Consider the following 23,051-nt stretch of genomic DNA (forward strand, 5'->3'; position numbering starts at 1 on the left):
AGTTTGAAGCAGTGATTAAAAACCTCCCAAAAAACAAGAGCCCAGGACCTGATGGATTCCCTGGGGAATTCTACCAAACTTTGAAAGAAGAAATAACACCAATTCTCCTGAAGCTGTTCCAAAAAATTGAAGCAGAAGGAAAACTTCCAGACTCTTTTTATGAAGCCAGCATTACCCTGATCCCCAAACTAGGCAAAGACCCTACCAAAAAGGAGAATTTCAGACCAATATCACTGATGAATATGGATGCAAAGATTATCAACAAGATCCTAGCAAACAGGATCCAGCAGCACATTCAAAAGATTATCCACCATGACCAGGTGGGATTCATCCCTGGGTTGCAAGGTTGGTTCAACATTTGCAAATCAACCAGTGTGATAGAACACATCAATAAGAGAAGAGAGAAGAACCACATGGTCCTCTCAATTGATGCAGAAAAAGCATTTGACAAAATCCAGCATCCGTTCCTGATGAAAACGCTTCAAAGTATAGGGATAGAGGGAACATTCCTGAACTTCATAAAATCTATCTATGAAAGACCCACAGCAAATATCATCCTCAATGGGAAAAAGCTTGCAGCCTTCCCGTTGAGATCAGGAACACGACAAGGATGCCCACTCTCACCACTCTTGCTCAACATAGTATTAGAAGTTCTAGCAACGGCAATCAGACAACAAAGAGAAATAAAATGTATCCAAATTGGCAAGGAAGAAGTCAAACTCTCTCTCTCTTCGCAGATGACATGATTCTTTATATGGAAAACCCCAAAGACTCCACCCCCAAACTACTAGAACTCATACAGCAATTCAGTAACGTGGCAGGATACAAAGTCAATGTACAGAAATCAGTGGCTTTCTTATACACCAACAATGAAAATACAGAAAGGGAAATTAGAGAATTGATTCCATTTACTATAGCACCAAGAACCATATAGCACCAAGATACCTGGGAATAAACCTAACCAAAGAGGTAAAGGACCTGTACTCGAGGAATTACAGAATACTCATGAAAGAAATTGAAGAAGACACAAAAAGATGGAAGACTGTTCCATGCTCTTGGATTGGAAGAATAAACATTGTTAAAATGTCTATACTTCCTAGAGCAATCTATAATTTTAATGCCATTCCTATCAAAATTCCACCAGTATTTTTCAAAGAGCTGGAGCAAATAATCCTAAAATTTGTATTGAATCAGAAGAGACCCCGAATTGCTAAGGAAATGTTGAAAAACAAAAACAAAACTGGTGGCATCACGTTACCCGATTTCAAGCTTTACTACAAAGCTGTGATCACCAAGACAGCATGGTACTGGCATAAAAACAGACACAGAGACCAGTGGAACAGAGTGGAGAGCCCAGATATGGACCCTCAACTCTATGGTGAAATAATCTTCGACAAAACAGGAAAAAATATTCAATGGAAAAAAGACAGTCTCTTCAATAAATGGTGCTGGGAAAACTGGACAGCGATATGTAGAAGAATGAAACTCGACCATTCTCTTACACCATACACAAATATAAACTCGAAATGGATAAAAGACCTCAACGTGAGACAGGAATCTATCAGAATCCTAGAGGAGAACATAGGCAGTAACCTCTTCGATATCAGCCACAGCAACTTCTTTCAAGATATGTCTCCAAAGGCCACGGAAACAAAAGCAAAAATGAACATTTGGGACTTCATCAAGATCAAAAGCTTCTGCACAGCAAAGGAAACAGTCAACAAAACAAAAAGGCAACCCACGGAATGGGAGAAGATATTTGCAAATGACAGTACAGACAAAAGGTTGATATCCAGGATCTATTAAGAACTCCTCAAACTCCACACACACAAAACAGATAATCATATCAAAAAATGAGCAGAAGATATGAACAGACACTTCTCCAACGAAGACATACAAATGGCTATCAGACACAGGAAAAAATGTTCATCATCACTAGCCATCAGGGAGATTCAAATTAAAACCACATTGAGATACCACCTGACACCAGTTAGAATGGCCAAAATTAGCAAGACAGGAAACAACATGTGTTGGAGAGGATGTGGAGAAAGGGGAACCCTCTTCCACTGTTGGTGGGAATGCAAGTTGGTGCAGCCACTTTGGAGAACAGTGTGTAGATTCCTGACGAAATTAAGAATAGAGCTTCCCTATGACCCTGCAATTGCACTGCTGGGTATTTACCCCAAAGATACAGATGTAGTGAAAAGAAGGGCCATCTGTACCCCAATGTTTATTGCAGCAATGGCTACGGTCGCCAAACTGTGGAAAGAACCAAGATACCCTTCAACGGATGAATGGATAAAGAAGATGTGGTCCATATACACAATGGAGTATTATGCCTCCATCAGAAAGGATGAATACCCAAATTTGTAGCAACATGGATGGGACTGGAAGAGATTATGCTGAGCGAAATAAGTCAAGCAGAGAGAGTCAAGTATCATATGGTATCACTTATTTGTGGAGCATAACAAATGACATGGAGGACATGGGGAGATGGAGAGGAGAGGGAGTTGAGGGAAACTGGAAGGGGAGATGAACCATGAGAGACTATGGACACTGAATAACAACCAGGGTGTTTTGAAGGGGCGGCGGTGTGGGAGGTTGAGAAACCAGGTGGTGGGTAATAGGGAGGGCACGTACTGCATGGAGCACTGGGTGTGATGCCAAAACAATGAACACTGTTATGCTGTAAATAAACAAAAAAAAAAAAGAAAAGAAATGAAAAGCAATGCTGGGAGCATCACAATTCCAGACTTCAAGTTAAATTACAAAGCTGTAGTAATCAAAACAGTATGGTACTGGAAGAAAAATAGACACATAGATAAGTAGAATAGAAAACCTAGAAATAAACCCACAACTATATGAGCAATTAATTTTCAACAAAGGAGGAATTAATATACAATGGGAAAAAGACAGTCTCTTTAACAAATGGTGTTGGGAAAACTGGTCAGCTATATGTAAATGAATGAAATGGACCACTTTCTGTCAGTATACACAAAAATAAACTGAAAATGAATTAAAGACATATAGGGCATGTGGATGGCTCATTCAGTTAAGCACCCAACTCTTTATTTCAGCTTATGTCATGATCTCAGGGTTGTGAGATTGAGCCCACTTCAGGCTCCATGCTAAGGAGCCTGCTTAAGATTCTCTCTCTGCCTCTCCTGCTTGCTCCCCAAAAATGGGGTAAAGATCTAAATGTGAGACCTAAAACCACAAAAATCCTTGAAGAGAGCAAAGGCACTAACTTCTCTGACATTGGTCATAGCAACATTTTTCTAGATATGTCTCCTGAGGCAAGGAAAATAAAAGCAAAAATAAACTATCATGACTACATCAACATAAAAAGTTTCACTGCATCAAAAACTAATAATGTATTTTATGGTGACTAATATAACACAATTAAATAAATATTAAAAGTTTCTGCACAAAAAGGAAACAATAAAACTAAAAGGCAACTTACAGAATGAGAGAAGCTATCTGCAAATGACATATCTGATAAAGGGTTACTATCTAAAGTATTTACAGAACATACACAACTCAATATCCAAAAACCAAATAATCCAATTTTAAAATGAGCAGAAGACATGAACAGACATTTCTCCAAAGAAGACATACAGATGCCTAACAGACACATGAAAAGATGCTCAACATCACTCATCATCAGGGAAATACAAATCAAAACTTTGATGGGTACAGACCCTTTACCTCTTTGGTTAGGTTTATTCCTAGGTATCTTTGTTGCAACTGTTAATGGGATGCTTCCTTAATTTCTCTTTGTTCTGTTCATTGTTAGTGTATAGAAATGTAACTGACTTCTGTGTATTGATTTTATAGCCTGGGACTTTGCTAAATTCCTGTATCATTTCTAGCAATTTGGGGGTGGGGTCTTTTAAGTTTTCTACATAGAATATCATGTAGTTCACAAAGAGTGAAAATTTTACTTTTTCTCAGCCTACCCGAATGTCTTTTATGTCTTTTTGTTGTCTGATTGCTGAGGCTAGGACTTCCAGTACTATGTCGAACAACAGTGGTGAGAGTGGACATCCCTGACATGTTCTTAACCTTAGGGGAAAATCTCTAAAGTTAACAACTCAAAAACAATAGATGTTGGCAAGGATGTGGAAAAAGGGAAATCCTCTTACACTGTTAGTGAGAATGCAAACTGGTTCAGCTACTCTGGAAAACAGTATGGAGGCATCTCAAAAAGTTAAAAAATAGAGCTAACACCCAGCAATTGCAGTACTAGGTATTTATCCAAAGAAAAAAAGCATAGTGAATCAAAGGGTCAAATGAACCTCAACGTTTATAGTAGCCATATCTACAATAGCCAAAATATGGAAAGAGCTCAGGTGTCTTCCAATAAATGAATGAATAAAGATGTGGTATACATAAATGTAATAGATTATAACTCAGCCACCAAAAGAATAAAACATTGCTATTTGAAACCATGTGGACATCCCCAGAAGGTATTATTAGTTAAGTGAAATAAGTTAGTCAAAGAAAGACAAATACAATATGATTTAACTCATATGTGGAATTTAAGACAAAACAGATGAACATAGGAGAAAGGAAGGAAAAATAAAACAAGATGAATACAGAGAGGGAGGCAAACTATGAGATGCTTAACTGTAAGAAACAAACTGAGGGTTACTAGAGGGAAGGTGAGTAGGAGGATTGGATAACAGGGTGATGGGCATTAAGGTGGGCACTTGAAGTAATGAGCACTGGGTGTTGTATGCCACTGAAGAATCACTAAATTCTACCTCTGAAACTAATAATACAGTTTATGTTAATTAAATTGACTTTAAATTTAAAAATTAATTTTAAAAACTACAATGAGATACCAACTCACAACTATCAGAATGGCTAAAATCAACAACACAAGTAACAACAGGTGTTGGCGAGGATGCAGAGAAAGGGGAAGCCTCTTACATTGTTGGTGGAGATGCAAACTGGTGCAGCCACTCTGGAAAAAAGGAGGAGGTTCCTCAAAAAGCTAAAAATAGAACTACCCTACAATCCAGCAACTGCACTGGTAGATATTACCCAAAGGATACAAAAATACTGATTCAAAGTGGCACATGCTCCTGATATTTATAACAGCTTTATCAACAATAGCCAAATTACAGAAAGAGCCCAAATGTCTATCGACTGAGGATTGGATAAAGAAGATGTGGTAAATATACAATGGAATATTATTAATCCATCAAAAAAATAAAATCTTGCAATTTGCAACAACATTAATAGAGCTAGAGAGTATAATACCAAGCAGAACAAGTCAGAAAAAGACAAATACCATATGATTTCACTCATGTATGGAATTTAAGAAACAAAACAACAAGCAAAGGAAAAAGAGAGAAAGAAAAACAAACCAAGAATCTGATTCTTAACTATAGGGGTAAAAACTGAAGGTTAGGGGTGCCTGGGTGGCTCAGTGGGTTAAGCTTCTGCCTTTAACTCAGGTCGTGATCTTAGGGTCCTGGGATTGAGCCCCGCGTTGGGCTCTCTTCTCAGCACAGAGCCTGCTCTCCCCCGCCCCCCCAACCTGCCTCTCTGCCTACTTGTGATCTTTCTCTGTCAAATAAATAAATGGAATCTTAAAAAAAATAAATTTAGGTTTACCAGAGGGCAGGTAGATGGGGGGTGGGTGAAATAGGTGATTGGGATTAAAGACTACACTTATCATGATTAAAAAACAAAAAGTCTAGGAGTAAAAAAGATCAGGCAATAATACCAGAGATTTAGCTTAGACATTAGGAATAACTTCCCAGGGCGCCTGGGTGGCTCAGTGGGTTAAAGCCTCTGCCTTCGGCTCAGGTCATGATCTCAGGGTCCTGGGATAGAGCCCCACATCAGGCTTTCTGCTCAGCAGGGAGCCTGCTTCCTCCTCTCTCTCTGATTGCCTCTCTGCCTACTTGTGATCGCTGTCAAGAAAATAAATAAATCTTAAAAAAAAAAAGGAATAACGTTCCAATAATGACAGCTAAGAAACAAGAGGACTAGATAGTCAAGAAGGATTGCGGCATCATGTTCTTCAGAGGACTATAGATATTTTTTTTAAAACAGTTTGATATGTTTCAGATATGGTCCTTCATGAACCAGGAAATGAAAATGAACTTCCTCCCTGATCCCGGTTTGAAGCATTTGGTCCTTTTTCAGACAGCTGGCCATAAAGTTGGAAATAAAAACAATTCCTCTTAAAATGATAGGTCATTATACTTTTAACTGATCATTGCTAAAGCCATGAATGGCATAACTGACAGGTAATCTCTTAATTACATATATTTTAAATGTAATTATTGTAAACCTTTACATATGAGGAGCACTTTAGTTTTGTCAAAACCATATTCAGGGTGACTCAGTTGCTTGGGTATCCAACTTTTGATGTCAGCTCAGCTCATGATCTCAGTGTCATGGTATTAAGCTCTCTGCCCAGCTCTGTGCTTAGTGGAGTCTGCTTCTCTCCCTCTTCCTCTGCCCCTCCCCATACACCATCTCTTTCTTTCTCACTCTCTCGCTCTCTCTCAAATAAATAAATTTTTAAAAACACATATTTGACCTAAGATTTTACTTAATTTTAATATTCCTCTGAGGCAAGCATGAAGAATTGTCCTGACTTTCCTGTTAAAGACACAAGCTCTGATAAACCATGACACTCCATTTCCTAAGACCCAGCAAAGGCTATTTCCTGAGGGCCACATGATCATCAGAGATTTGCAAGTTCCAAAGCTAGAGATGCCCATTCTTGGTGGAATGTGATAATAAATCCTTAAGGACAGTGGAGGCCAGGGCAGAGAGAGTGGGGAGGATGGGATCTCTCTTTGTCATATATTCACAACCTTCTCTTATTTGGTACAGAAGCGTTGGGCCTCCAGATTCTGGGAGGGCCCTAAATTTGAGAAGCACTGGAGAACAGCTATCAAGAGTCCACCCCCACAACTTAAGAAGATAGTTCTCTGATCAATCAGCTTGCTACCCTGGACCCTAGCCCTACAATCAAGAAAGGAAGGCCTCTTCTGCTTCTGCCAGGTATTTTACCAACATGGCCTTTCCCATTAGCTCCAACCTGCCCATTCTTCTACAGTTAGGGAACCAGGCCTCATGAGTCCTCACTCTAACATGGCAGAGCAACACTAAACCAAGCAGGTGTGCTCTAATACATGGGACAAGGAGTAAGAGAGGAGAAGGCTGAGGGCAGTGTCAAGCCACAGTTTCTTGTTCTCTTTGATTAATACAAAGAGTCAGAATTTATCAGGTGTGGATGGTTCCTATATAGGGAAAAACATGGAGAGACAAGTATAGGATAAAGAGATGGAAATGTAGGAAATTTTAAAAACATACTAAGAAATGTCAGGCCCATTATTCCCTTCTAGAAAGTGCTCTGGACACTTTAATTACTTTGGGGACTTAATTCAGACTCAAGAGTTAAACACAGTAGGTCCATAATAGACTCCATTGTCAAGATTTTCATTAATAAAGTACTTGAGTGTGCTGCCATTGAGGGCTCAAAGGCACTGCTTGAGTAACATTTGAATATGACAAAGTTCCCTGATCTCTAGTTTCATCTGACACCTAATATCATATAAAGAAGACTGTCTCAGATGCTCACCTGTGGCATATACTAAGCTAGCCACACACTCTATTTGGCCTGACCTAGGACTTACTGGGAATTCCTTTCAAGACAGAGTCTGAGTGATGGGTGATGAAGAAAAGCAGGCTCATCTGCATGTGTCTAAGTACAGTAACTGTGTACTTTCTTGAACAGCCCCCTTTCAAATACTTTATCCCATATTTATTCCCCATATATTAGCAAAATTCACAAAATGTTCCAATATTTTGGCAAAAAGTTACAGCTTGCCAAAAGAAGAGATATACTTACAAAACCTCTGTCATCATTCAAAATTCAATTTGGTTCAGAATTTAAGGCAGGGAGCTTCCTTTCTCTAGTGCAACATAGGAAGCAATGTAGGATACCAAAGAGTGAACACTACATAGAAAGATGGTATACAACCAGCATATCTCCTCCCTTACTCGATGTTAGATACCCGGGGATAGGGTCATAATGGCAGTGCCACCTGCCTACTGAACCAAATTTCTTTCATTTTCATTCATGTGACTATGACATCTAGGGCACAGCTTTTGATGCCTGAAAAGGAGAAGTTATTAGGCAGACATCACCACTGCCCAGAAGAGAAAGTGATATTCATGGGCAGAGATGCCAGGATCTGTGGCTGCACCTGGGAACTTGGAAATCAAATGAGACACAAGCACATCACAACTGCCAAGCTAAGAAACCAGCAAACAAAAAACTGATAAAAATAAATGTGATATAAAAGACATTTACTTTACTGATTCTTACTGGGTAGTGGAATATAGTGATTGGATGTTCAAGTTTGGTTCATAAAACAACACTGTAGATTAGGAAAAGATATGGATTATAAAGTCACAAACCCATTCTGACTTTGTCTAAGGCACTCTGCATTGTGGGCCTCAGTTCCCTTCCCTGTAAATAATGAGGGGTAACTGGAAAATACTGAAGGATTCTTTCATTTTTATTATCCTGTGATCTAAATGTTCTCACAGTCTACAAGTCCAACATACAGCTATTCTGCAGACTGCGAAAAAGCCATCTCATTCAAAAATATTTCCTACAAGGAAGAAGTATTTAGGATTTCATCAAAGATGGTGACCTTTGAACATAAAAATGTATATATAACATGACAGGGAAAGTAGAGCTTTTAATTCTTTCCTTTCTAGACAAAATCTAATCAACTAAACATAACATACTAAAAACTATACAACATAGAATTTAACCCCAGGAGTGAAAATTAATCATAACACCAATAAAATAATAAGAAGAATGCATTATAGCAACAAAATGTGTTTTTCAAAATTCCATTACCTTATTAGATGTTGACTTGGTATTTGTTAAAAATTGATTTTTTAAAAGTAAGATCTACACCCAACATGAGACTTGAAGTTAGAACCCCAAGATCATGAGTTGCATGCTCTACCAACTAAGCCAGCCAGGTACCCCACAAATTTTGATTTTTTAATTAAGACTTTACAAAAGTGGACACTTGAGTGGCTCAGTGGGTTAAAGTCTCTGCCTTCAGCTCGGGTCATGATCTTAGGATCCTAGGATAGAGTCCCACATCGGGTTCTCTGCTCGGCGGGGAACCTGCTTCCCCCCTCCCCGCCTGCCTCTCTGCCTATTTGTGATCTCTCTCTCTGTCAAATAAATAAATAAAATCTTTAAAAAAAAAGACTTTACAAAAGTAATGGAGTTTTTTTCCACATGATAAAGAGACCACATAATTTTTGGGTTGTACTGAAAACAAAACTACACAAGGATGCCTTCTATTTTCATATTAATCCAACAGTATTAAAAACACTTTCAACATTTTGAGGAACCTCCATGCTGTTTTCCAGAGTGGTTGCACCAGCTTGCATTCCCACCAACAGTGGAGGAGGGTTCCCCTTTCTCCACATCCTCGCCAGCATCTGTCATTTCCTGACTTGTTAATTTTAGCCATTCTGACTGGTGTGAGGTGATATCTCATTGTGGTTTTGATTTGTATTTCCCTGATGCCAAGTGACATGGAGCACTTTTTCATGTGTCTGTTGGCCATCTGGACGTCTTCTTTGCAGAAATGTCTGTTCATGTCCTCTGCCCATTTCTTGATTGGATTGTTTGTTCTTTGGGTGTTGAGTTTGCTAAGTTCCTTATAGATTTTGGATACTAGCCCTTTATCTGATATGTCGTTTGCAAATATCTTCTCCCATTCTGTCAGTTGTCTTTTGGTTTTGTTAACTGTTTCCTTTGCTGTGCAAAAGCTTTTGATCTTGATGAAATCCCAATAGTTCATTTTTGCCCTTGCTTCCCTTGCCTTTGCCGTTGTTCCTAGGAAGATGTTGCTATGGCTGAGGTCGAAGAGGTTGCTGCCTGCATTCTCCTCAAGGATTTGGATGGATTCCTTTCTCACATTGAGGTCCTTCATCCATTCGGAGGCTATTTTATGACCCAGCAATTGCACTACTGGGTATTTACCCTAAAGATACAAACATAGTGATCCGAAGGGGCACGTGTACCCGAATGTTTATAGCAGCAATGTCTACAATAGCCAGACTATGGAAAGAACCTAGATGTCCATCAACAGATGAATGGATAAAGAAGATGTGGTATATATACACAATGGAATACTATGCAGCCATCAAAAGAAATGAAATCTTGCCATTTGCGATGACATGGATGGAACTAGAGCGTATCATGCTTAGTGAAATAAGTCAATCGGAGAAAGACAACTATCATATGATCTCCCTGATATGAGGACATGGAGAAGCAACATGGGGGGTTAGGGGGATAGGAGAAGAATAAATGAAACAAGATGGGATTGGGAGGGAGATAAACCATAAATGACTCTTAATCTCACAAAACAAACTGGGGGTTGCTGGGGGGAGGTGGGATTGGGAGAGGGGGAGCGGGCTATGGACATTAGGGAGGGGAGGCAAACCATAAGAGACTATGGACTCTGAAAAACAACCTGAGGGTTTTGAAGGGTCAGGGGTGGGAGGTTGGGGCAACCTGAGGGTTTTGAAGGGTCAGGGGTGGGAGGTTGGGGGAACAGGTGGTGGGTAATGGGGAGGGCACGTTTTGCATGGAGCACTGGGTGTTGTGCAAAAAGAATGAATACTGTTACACTGAAAAAATAAATAAAATGGAAAAAAAAATTTTGCTGGAACGCAAAAAAAAAAAAAAAAAAAACACTTTCAGTGGGGGCACCTGGGTGACTCAATCGGTTAAATGTCAACTCTTGAGTTCAGCTGAAGTCATGATCTTGGGGCCCTGAGACTGAGGCCCATATTAGGCTCTGTGCTCAGTGGGGAGTCTGCTTGAGGATTTCTCTCCCTCTCCCTCTGTACCCTTCCCCCATTCTAGATCTCTTTCAAATAAATAAATAAATAAATCTTTAAAAAAATTTTTCAGTGGTTTTGCAAGTTCCAAAAACAGTTAAATATAAAATTCTAGTAAGAAATGTATAGAGGTTGACAGATAGCAAAATACATCTAGAATTGGCAAGAGTTCCAAAAAATAAAAAAGGTATTGATTGAGTTACCTTCAAAGTTTTACCTCTCAAAGTCAAGAAAATAAGACAAGTGGATTGGAAGAAAATATTTACAAAGATTCCTCAGATAAACCAAAATGTACAAAGAAGTCCTTAAAAATCAACAATAAGAAAATGAACCACCAATGTAAAAAATGGGCAAAATAACAGATTCCTCACTAAAGATGATATACAGATAGCAAATAAGTATATGAAAAGATGTTCAACATCGATGTCATTTGGGAACTGCAAATTAAAAAAACAATGCCGAGAGGCACCTGGGTGGCTCATTTGGTTAAGTGTCTGACTCTTGATTTTTGGTTCATGTCATGATCTCAGGGTCTTGGGATGGAATCCCACATCAATTCCATGCTCAACAGGGAGTCTGCTTGAAGATTCTCCTCTCCCCCTCTGCCCTTCCCCCTGCTCACACACACATACACACTCTTTCTCTCTCCCAAATAAATAAATAAATCTTTAAAAAAATAAAATAACAATGCCTAAACATTGAGATGAAGGTAGAACATCCAGAGAAAGATTTTTAAGAGCCAAATGAGGGATGCCTGGGTGGCTCAGTCGTTAAGTGTCTGCCTTTGGCTTGGATCATGATCCCAGAATCCTGGGATCGAGCTTCACATCAGGCTCCCTGCTTAGCAATAAGCCTGCTTTTCCCTCTCCCTCTCTACCTGCTATTGTTCCCTCTCTACTGTCTTGCACTCTCTCTGTCAAAAAAAATAAATAAAATCTTAAAAAATAAAAAGAGCCAAATGACGAGGATGCAGAGAAAGGGGAACCCTCCTACACTGTTGGTGGGAATGCAAGCTGGTGCAACCACTCTGGAAAACAGCATGGAGGTTCCTCAAAATGTTGAAAATAGAACTACCCTATTACCCAGCAATTGCACTACTGGGTATTTACCCTAAAGATACAAACATAGTGATCCGAAGGGGTACGTGTACCTGAATGTTTATAGCAGCAATGTCTACAATAGCCAAACTATGGAAAGAAGCTAGATGTCCATCAACAGATGAATGGATAAAGAAGAGGTGGTATATATACACAATGGAATACTATGCAGCCATCAAAAGAAATGAAATCTTGCCATTTGCGACGACATGGATGGAACTAGAGGGTATCATGTTTAGTGAAATAAGTCAATCGGAGAAAGACAACTATCATATGATCTCCCTGATATGAGGATGTGGAGATGCAACATGGGGGGTTAGGGGGATAAGCGAAGAATAAATGAAACAAGATGGGATTGGGAGGGAGACAAACAATTAGTGATGCTTAATCTCACAAAACAAACTGAGGGTTACTGGGGGGAGGTGGGGTTGGGAGAGGGGGAGGGGGTTATGGACATTGGGGAGGGTATGTGCTATCATGAGTGCTGTGAAGTGTGTAAACCTGGTGATTCACAGACCCGTACCCCTGGGGATAAAAATACATATGTTTATTAAAAAAAAAAGAAATAAAGGATGAATACCCAACTTTTGAGCAACATGGACGGGACTGGAAGTGATTATGCTGAGTGAAATAAGTCAAGCAGAGAGAGTCAAGTATCATATGGTTTCACTTATTTGTGGAGCATAACAAATGACATGGAGGACATGGGGAGATGGAGAGGAGAAGGAAGTTGAGGGAAAGTGGAGGGGGAGATGAACCATGAGAGACTATGGACTCTGAAAAACAACCTGAGGGTTTTGAAAGTGGGGGTGGTTGGGGGAACCAGGTGGTGGGTAATAGGTAGGGCACACATTGCATGGAGCACTGGGTGTTGTGCAAAAACAATGAATACTGTTACACTGAAAAAATAAATAATTTTTTTTAAAAAGTGCCAAATAAGAGAGAAATATTTAAGACAGCCCACACTAAGGCATTTTGGAAAGTACAAGCTTTGTCCTCCAAGTTAGGCCATAATTCTAGAAATATCACTTTTTCTTCATCATAAAGAATATGGACATCTCACTTCTGATCATGTAGGATTGGCTTGTACCTAATGAACATTTCTTTTGAGAACTAGAAGAAGAAAAATGGAAAAGCATCTGTTTCAAAGTACTGGAATGTCTAACAAGGGTGTCAACAGTCAGAGACCAAGACCTCAGAGGGAAGAAAAGTGCACTGAAATAAGCTTGGTGTTCTGTATTACTCTATGTTATCCTCAAAGCCTTTGTCTATTTGGCACAAAACTTGAAATTCAGGACTACCAAGGCAGCCAGAACTTGTTGGGTCAAGATCCCCAGAAAAAGCAAAATGGTTTTATGGTGAGACTAACATTCTACATCAATTCTTTCCATGAGATATTTACCACTTCCTAAGTAGCACATGACAAGAATATTAGATAAGAAAAAAGTAGTGCCTATGAGACCAAGAAGCCAACCAGATCTGTAGTTCAAAATTGGAGCTCAGGTTCTGTCAGAAGAATAATAATAACTTCTCTAGTTAGAGGTATGGTAGTCACGGAAGCCCTACATTCTACAAATAATGCTGAACAAGAAATAGACCATCACAACAAAAGAAACACAGGTTTGAAACAGCTCAATCCTAGATTACATCAAGATTATTTGCCTCTGCCTACACAAAGCAAAAGTCATTCTTTTCTAGAATAAGATAACACCAGCCAAAATCTCAATTATATCTAAAAATGTCAACTGGGGGGAAATCAGAGGGGGAGACAAACCAGAGAGACTGTGGACTCCAAGAAACCAAGTGAGGGTTCCAGAGTGGAGGGGAGTGGGGTAATGGGTGAGCCTGGTGGTGGATATTAAGGAGGGCTTGTATTGCATGGAGCACTGGGTGTTTTACATAAACAATGAATCTTGGAACAATGCAACAGAAACTAATGATGTATTTTATGGTGACTAACATAAGTAAATAAATAAATAGATAAATAAATAAAATAACAAAAATGTCAACTGACCAAAAAAAGAAGGAAAAGACCACAGAAACATATTCGTGGGTTATCTACATATTGAAGTTATTAAATATGCATTTTATTTTAACTTTTTCTCACATCCATTCATTCATGCATTTATTCAACAAACATTTGCCTTTCTCTAGTTTTATTAAGATATGATTGAACTATGTGATAATTGTGAGTTTACGTGTACAAGATGATTTGGATATATGTATATCTTGTGAAATAATTATCACAAGAAGGCTAGTTAACATATACATCACCTTACATAGTTGCCATTTTGTGTGTGTGATAAGAACATTAATGTCTACTGTCTTAGCAAATTTAATGTATATAATACACTGTTGCTAAATATAGTTAGCATGCTGTACATTGGCTCCCCAGAACTATTCATTTATAATTAGAAATTTGTACACTTTGACCAAGATCTATTCATTTTCCCCAACCCCTAGCCTCTGGCAACCACTAGTCTACTCTCTGTTTCTATGAGTTTGGCTTTTCTAGATTCTACACATAAGTGAGATCGTAGAGTAATTGTTTTCTGTCTGGTTCCACTTAGCATAATACCCTCAGGGGTCATCCATGTTGTCACAAATGGCAGGATTTCCTTCTTTTTATGGCTAAATACTATTCCATTGTGTGTATACATATCCATGCATTTGTTGATAGACAATTAGGTTGTTTCCATGTATTACCTATGTGAATAAGGCTGCAATGAACATATGGGTACACATATCTCTTCAAGGTAATGATTTCATTCCTTTGAATACACACCCAGAAGTGGGACTGCTGGGTATGTAAGGTCTATTTTTAATTTTTTATTGACTCCCCATACTGTTTTCTATAATGGCTGTACTTATTTACATTCCCACCAACAGTGAACAAGGATTTCCTTTTCCCCACATCCTTGGCAATACTTGTGATCTCTTTAGACATACATTTCAAAATGACTTTGATTAATGTGTTCAAGTAAATAGATGGCAAAATGGAGAATTTCTCTAGAGAACTGGAGTCTATAAAATAGAATCAAACATAAATGCTAAAATTGAAAAATATAATAACCAAAATTAAATACATTAGGTATGGAAGAATTAATAAACTAGAATGGGGTCAATAGAAAATGTTCTCACAGAAATACAAGAACAAAAATGGGAAATACAGTATAAAATCATTAAAATCTTGTGGGAAATGGTAAGATCTAACATAAGTTTAGAGTCACAGAATGAAAGGACAGAATAGGACAGAGCAGTATAATTTGTGAAAACATAGTTAAACAGAAATTGAAAAATTCAAAAAGCAATCCTAAAATTTGTATTCAGGTCAGAAAAGACTCTGAATAGCCAATGTAATGTTGAAAAAGAAAACCAAAGCTAGAGGCATCATAATTCCAGACATCAAGCTGTACTACAAAGCTATAATCAAGAGAGTATGTTACTGGCACAAAAATAGATACATAGTTCAATGGAACAGAAAGGAAAACCTAGAAATGAACCCACAACTGTATGGTCAATTAATCATCAACAAAGCAGAAAAGAATATCCAATGGAAAAAAGACAGTCTCTTCAGCAAATGGTGTTGGGAAAATCGGACATCCCTGTGCAGAAGAATGAAACTGGACCACTTTCTTACACCATACACCAAAATAAACTCAAAATGGATGAAAGACCTAAATGTGGGACAGGAATCCATCAGAATCCTAGAGGAGAACATAGGCAGCAATTTCTTTGACCTCGGCCACAGCAACTTCTTGCAAGTCATGTTTTGAAAGGCAAGGGAAACAAAAGCAAAAATGAACTATTGGGACTTCATCAAGATAAAAAGCTTTTGCACAGGAAACAGTCAACAAACTAAAAGATAACTGAAAGAATGGGAGAAGATATTTGCAAATGTCTTCTCATATAGAAGGCTAGTAACCAAGATCTATAAAGAATTTATCTAACTCAACACCCCCCAAATTTAAAAAAATCTAGTTGAGAAATGGGCAGAAGACAGACTTTTTCCAATAAAGACATATATGAAAAATGCTCCACGTCACTCGGCATCAGGGAAATACAAATCAAAACCACAATGAGATACTATCTCACACCAGTCAGAATGGCTAAAATTAACAACGTAGGAAAAAACAGATGTTGGTGAGGATGTGAAGACAGGGAAGCCCTCTTAAACCATTGGTGGGAATGCAAAGTGGTGCAGTTACTCTGGAAAATAGTATGGAGGCTTTTCAAAAACTTAAAAATAGAACCACCCTTTGACCTAGTAATTACAGTACTAGGTATTTATCTAAAGGATACAAACATAGTGATTCAAAGGGGCACATGCACCCCAATGTCCACAATAGTCAATATGGAAAGAGCCCAGGTGTCCATCAACAGATAAACAGATAAAGAAGACGTGTTATACATATATACAATAGAATATTACTCAGCACCAAAAAGAATGAAATCTTGCCATTTGCAACCACATGGATGGAACCAAAGGATATGATACTAAGAGAAATAAATCAGTCAGAGAAAGACACCAAATGATTTCACTCATTTGTGGAATTTAAGAAACAAAACAGATGAACATAGGAGAAGGGAAGGAAAAATAAAATGAGATAAAAGCAGAGAAGGAGGTAAGCCATAAGAAACTCATAACTATAGGGAGCAAACAGGGTTTCTGGAGGGGTCCTCCCTCCATATAACTCCCTATAGTTATGAGTTTCTTATGAGGTGGATAGGAGATTATGTAACTGGGTTATGGGCATTAAAGAGGGCACTTGATATAAGGAGCCCCGGGAGTTGAATGCAACTGATGAATCACCTCTGAAATTAATACTACGCTATGTTAACTAAATTGAATTTAAATAAGAAATTTTTTTAAAAAGAAAATTTTGAAAAGCAGTAAGGGGACATTATGGTGACACAGAGGTAATAATTACAAGAAGTAGCTACCATCCTTAGGGTTAGGGGTACAAGGAGATGAATTTGGATGGCCAGCCACTAGAAGCCTGCAGGAGATTCTCTGAGAGTGGGGACTCAGATCCCTGAAAAGGCACAATGCTCATCTGCATTGCTATCTCAGGAGTTCAGAGAAGGGACCTTGTGGAGCCAAGAAGGGTAACTTTCTTGCTGATGCCATGTCTAAGAGGGCATAAGGGGACTAATTTTGGGAGTGCTGAGAGAAAACTGGAAAGTGGAATCCCAGCTGTTGCTGGAATGCTAACAGAAACAGCAAGTAGTTTCCCTTCAGTGCCAGAACCTAAAAGAATTTGGTTGCCAAATATACTTCCCAAAACCTGCACATCACAAAGCATAATGGTGGGTTTGAAGATGAAAAGTTGCTTAATAACTATGAACCTCCAGCAGAATAAATACAAAAGAAACCACAGCTCACCATTTCATAATAAACTACTGAAAACCAAAGACAAAGAGAAAAATGTAAAAACAGACAGAGACAAAAGACAAATACCTTTTAACAGCACCACCCTTAAGCACAGGCAACTGTGGTCCTGGCCTGGACTTGTGCTTTGAGGGTTCGTGTTCAGCTTCCTTCCCACCTCTCACTCGCCACAGGGTGTCACCATAATGTCCCCTTAATGTCATCAACTCCTGGGGCTCCTTATGTCAAGTGCCCTCTTTAATGCCCATTACCCAGTTACCTAATCTCTTACCCACCTCCCCTCCAGAAACCCTGTTTGCTCCCTATAGTTCTGAGTTTCTTATGGCTTACCTCCTTCTCTGTTTGTTATTTTTTTTCTTATTTATTTTTTTATTTGTTTATTTACAGCATAACAGTGTTCATTGTTTTGGCATCACACCCAGTGCTCCATGCAGTACGTGCCCTCCCTATTACCCACCACCTGGTTTCTCAACCTCCCACCCCCCCCCCCCGCCCCTTCAAAACCCTCTGGTTGTTTTTCAGAGTCCATAGTCTCTCATGGTTCATCTCCCCTTTCCAGTTTCCCTCAACTCCTTCTCTTCTCCATCTCCCCATGTCTTCCATGTTATTTGTTATGCTCCACAAATAAGTGAGACCATATGATACTTGATTCTCTCTACTTGACTTATTTCGCTCAGCATAATCTCTTCCAGTCCTGTCCATGTTGCTACAAAAGTTGGGTAATCACCTGACACCAGTTAGAATGGCCAAAATTAGCAAGACAGGAAACAAAGTGTGTTGGAGAGGATGTGGAGAAAGGGGAACCCTCTTACACTGTTGGTGGGAATGCAAGTTAGTGCAGCCACTTTGGAGAACAGTGTGTAGATTCCTGAAGAAATTAAGAATAGAGATTCCCTATGACCCTGCAATTGCACTGCTGGGTATTTATTCCAAAGATACAGATGTAGTGAAAAGAAGGGCCATCTGTACCCCAATGTTTATTGCAGCAATGGCTACAGTCACCAAACTGTGGAAAGAACCAAGATGCCCTTCAACGGATGAATGGATAAGGAAGATGTGGTCCATATACACGATGGAGTATTATGCCTCCATCAGAAAGGATGAATACCCAACTTTTGTAGCAACATGGACAGGACTGGAAGAGATTATGCTGAGTGAAATAAGTCAAGCAGAGAGAGTCAAGTATCATATGGTCTCACTTATTTGTGGAGCATAACAAATAACATGGAGGACATGGGGAGATGGAGAGGAGAAGGAGTTGAGGGAAACTGGAAGGGGAGATGAACCATGAGAGACTATGGACTCTGAAAAACAACCAGAGGGTTTTGAAGGGGCGGGGGGGGGGGGGGGGAGGTTGAGAAACCAGGTGGTGGGTAATAGGGAGGGCACATACTGCATGGAGCACTGGGTGTGATGCCAAAACAATGAACACTGTTATGCTGTAAATAAACAAATAAAAAAATGGGCAGAAGATATGAACAGACACTTCTCCAATGAAGACATACAAATGACTACTAGACACATGAAAAAATGCTCATCATCACTAGCCATCAGGGAGATTCAAATTAAAACCACATTGAGATTACCACCTTACACCAGTTAGAATGGCCAAAATTAGCAAGACAGGAAACAACATGTGTTGGAGAGGATGTGGAGAAAGGGGAACCCTCTTCCACTGTTGGTGGGAATGCAAGTTGGTGCAGCCACTCTGAAGAACAGTGTGGAGATTCCTCAAGAAATTAAAAATAGAGCTTTCCTATTACCTTGCAATTTCACTACTGGGTATTTACCCCAAAGATACAGATGTAGTGAAAAGAAGGGCCATCTGTACCCCAAAGTTTATAGCAGCAATGGCCAGGGTTGCCAAACTGTGGAAAGAACCAAGATGCCCTTCAACGGGCAAATGGATAAGGAAGATGTGGTCCATATACACAATGGAGTATTATGCCTCCATCAGAAAGGATGAATACCCAACTTTTGTAGCAACATGGACAGGACTGGAAGAGATTATGCTGAGTGAAATAAGTCAAACAGAGGGAGTCAAGTATCATACGGTTTCACTTATTTGTGGAGCATAACAAAGAATATGGAAGACATGGGGAGATGGAGAGAAGAAGGGAGTTGAGGGAAAGTGGAGGGGGAGATGAACCATGAGAGACTATGGACTCTGAAAAACAACCTGAGGGTTTTGAAAGTGGGGGTGGTTGGGGGAACCAGGTGGTGGGTAATAGGTAGGGCACACATTGCATGGAGCACTGGGTGTGGTGCAAAAACAATGAATACTGTTACGCTGAAAATAAATTAAAAAATAAATAAATAAAGGTATTAGGTGGCAAAAACCAAAACCAAAAAAAAAAAAAAAAAAAAAATCGGAGATAGTCGTGCGCTCCACCTCCACCCCCTACCTCGCGGCCCCCGCTCCAGCAGAGTGGTCCATGCGCATGCGCACAGGGGATGCCGGTCCTGCCAGGCGGTCCCAGGCCGCACTGCGCTGTGCAGCCAGCTGTTGCCAGTGGGGCGGCGGTGGCGCGAGGGGAGAAGACTGTCGGGAAGGCATGAAGTTTAAAAGGCAGCCCTCCTCAGGACCTCCAAGAGGGGCACCGTCTGGATGAAATGCCACTGCCGCTGAAATGGCAGTAGCAGGCTGGAGGGACAGCCCCTGGTACTTCTTCAAGATAGTGGAAAGCTTCTTCAACCACAAGGCCAGCAGCATCCTGGAGGGAAAGCTGGTGGCACAAGTCTAGAACGGCGAGATCGGGGAGCAGAAGCAGAGCCGGGTCCATGGCATCCTGCGTATCCTCAAGCCGGGCAACCACTTGCTGAGCCTAATCTTCCTCCATCCCACAGAACAACAGCGCAAGGGAGGTCATCCAGGATTATGGGGCCCAGCACAGCCAGCAGCACTGCACGCCCCTGTTACAGCAAAGATGTGAATGTAAAGTAAGTAAAAGTTTTGGCTTCCCTTGTGACATCTAAATGTGCTGTGGCTGATGTGCCATTGGGGGTGCGGGTGGCTAATGCTATTGTTAATACCGAGAACTACACTAGTAATGAATTGGAAAAGATTACAAGGGGTTTCACCATGGAACTCACGAAAAAGAGTTGTTTGGGGTTTTTTGTTTTTTTTGTTTTTGTTTTTTGTTTTTTTGTTGTTGTTGTTCTTGGCGTTGATGTGCCTTCCCTAGACATGGGCACATGCAAGCAAGAGATGTCCTAGATTGCTGACACCTATGCCAGGACCACAGAGCATATAAAATAATGCACATCCCTGCCATCCTGGTAAATCCATCAGTCTGGGTTGCATCTACCCACATCTCGCTGCTACTGGCTATAGTGTTTTGCATGGGACTGAAACGTCCTTAATGAAGTCTCTTTCATGAGCATTTTAGGAATGACACCAGGGTTTGGAGAAAAATTTGTTTTTTAAAATTTATTATTTAAAAATATTTGTTTTTTACGGATTTGGCCATTTTGAGGTCTATATTTCTATTGTAATTTTGCTAAATGTGTTGGTGTTGCTGAATCTTTTGGGAGCATATGGAACTCAAATTACAACGTGGATCAATCTGGAATTTCTCCAAGGCAAAACCCCAGGAAAGAAGCATCTTACAAGCAAACTGGCATACTCATCCCTATTGCCAATGAGAAGTAGGTGACCAAATCCTGTGCACTCAGAGTCAAAGTGAAGATCCTTGCTGAAACTGCCAATGAACCAACAACTCCAGAAGCTGATAAGATTTTTCTGAAGAGGAGCATTATGGTTATTCCTGATCTATACTTGAATTCTGAAGGAGTGACAATATCTTAACTCTGAGTGGCTGAAGAATATAAATCATGTCACCTATGGCTGTTTGACCTTCAGGTATGAAAGTGATTCTAACTACCACGCTCTCATGTCTGTACAAGATAGTTTAGAAAGAAAATTTAGAGAAAACCATTGAACTTTCTCCATTGTATCTGCAGGGTTCCAAAACAGAATATCCAAAAAAGACAATGTGCTTTCTGGCTTAGCTTACATTTGGAGTTTTCTGACAGGCAAATCACATACATACCCACAAAGTATAACCTAGGATTTGAACCTGAGAACAGCTGCCTATGTAAGCATCACTGAGAAGGTCTTTGAAGTGTACAATGAAGCTGGTTTGACCTTTAAATAAGTGGATCGTAACTGACTTCTTCACTATCCCCTTTACCTGTAACTTCCACAAACTTATCACAAGTTAAATTTAACCACAGAAAGATTTTTCTTTAATGGACATCATTCTCAATAAGTCTGTCCAATCAGCCCTTTAAGAAGAAAGAAATTAAGGGGGAGAACACGTAAACATTGGTGAGTGTGAGAGTAGAAATTACGTGTGCCAGAGGGCCACTTGGGGGATATTTTGCCTTTAAATAAAAAGTCTTTTCTTCTAGCTCTGTGCTCCCTTGCTTCATAGGCTGTTCCCAACACGTTAATCGCCTTTTGTTTCAGCTGAGCAATCAGTCATTTGCATAATTTTGCTCTTGCCAAATCTGAGATGGGACATACTATATAAATCTGATGCATTTAAGAAATGGGTGTCTGGCATTTTCAGAAGATAGTGTTCTAAAATTAGTTACTATTTTTTCACATCAGCAAAATAACTCAATTTCACAGGCTGAAAACAAAAACAAAAGCTGTTTCTATATGCATTTTATTTTTTTTAAATGATAGAAGTACATGTTGCTATAATAAAATTGCCTTAAATCATTTAACAAGCTTAACCTTGACTCAAGCAGTAAGTGCTTTTAAACATAAATGAAAAAAATCTCATATTTTATGACATAAAATAGTATCATTTATAGCTCATCAGTTCTGTATTATTGTCCAGCAAAGATAAAAAGCCAGATGGATAATCATTATCTTCATAACTACAAATGGTGTAGGCTATTTTTATTGTGACCATCTGAATTTGCTAAATATAATTATGACATGTAGTCCAAATAATGCAGTAACCTCCTTATCATTTTAATTTTACTTCTTTAAAAATGTATTATGCTGAGTAATTTAATAATAATTCAAGTAGAGTATCCCAGAAAAAAACTATTTGGTCTTGCTGTCTGCAGCCTGACTGACAGCTTAAGCATTGCCAATGTCTCCAGCCCTGCCTGATTCCATGTTCCTTTTCTTTTAGAGGCCTCAAATCCACACAAACTTAATTAACAATGTGATGCTTAAAACACTGGATTGAGTGTTTTGCTTGAGACTTTTTTTGGCCAGGACCTTTTGAACAGTATTATACCAATGAAATACTAGACATTAGGTATGTAATGAATGAGGCTTTAAAAAAATAATAATAATACTCTTTCAGAAATTTCTAATTATTTTGTAACTTCATGACTTAACCTGGTAATAAAAAGTTACTAAAAGTCCGCCTTTTCAAAAACAAAAATTGAAAGGGAGCGGCGCCTGGGTGGCTCAGTGGGTTAAGCCTCTGCCTTCGGCTCAGGTCATGATCCCAGGGTCCTGGGATCGAGCCCTGCATCGGACTCTCTGCTCAGCAGGGAGCCTGCTTCCCCTCTCTCTCTCTCTGCCTGCTGCTCTGCCTACTTGTGATCTCTGTCTGTCATATAAATAAAATCTTTAAAAAAAATTGAAAGGGAAATATTTTCAGATAAACAGCAGC

General features: G+C 39.4%; 1 pseudogene; it reads left to right on the plus strand.

The window, feature by feature from the left end:
• Positions 1-20,036: 20,036 nt before the first annotated feature.
• Positions 20,037-21,563, plus strand: LOC123946393 (annotated as a pseudogene).
• Positions 21,564-23,051: the final 1,488 nt, after the last annotated feature.

This window comes from Meles meles, chromosome 7 (assembly GCF_922984935.1).
Source record: "Meles meles chromosome 7, mMelMel3.1 paternal haplotype, whole genome shotgun sequence".
Lineage (NCBI taxonomy): Eukaryota > Metazoa > Chordata > Mammalia > Carnivora > Mustelidae > Meles > Meles meles.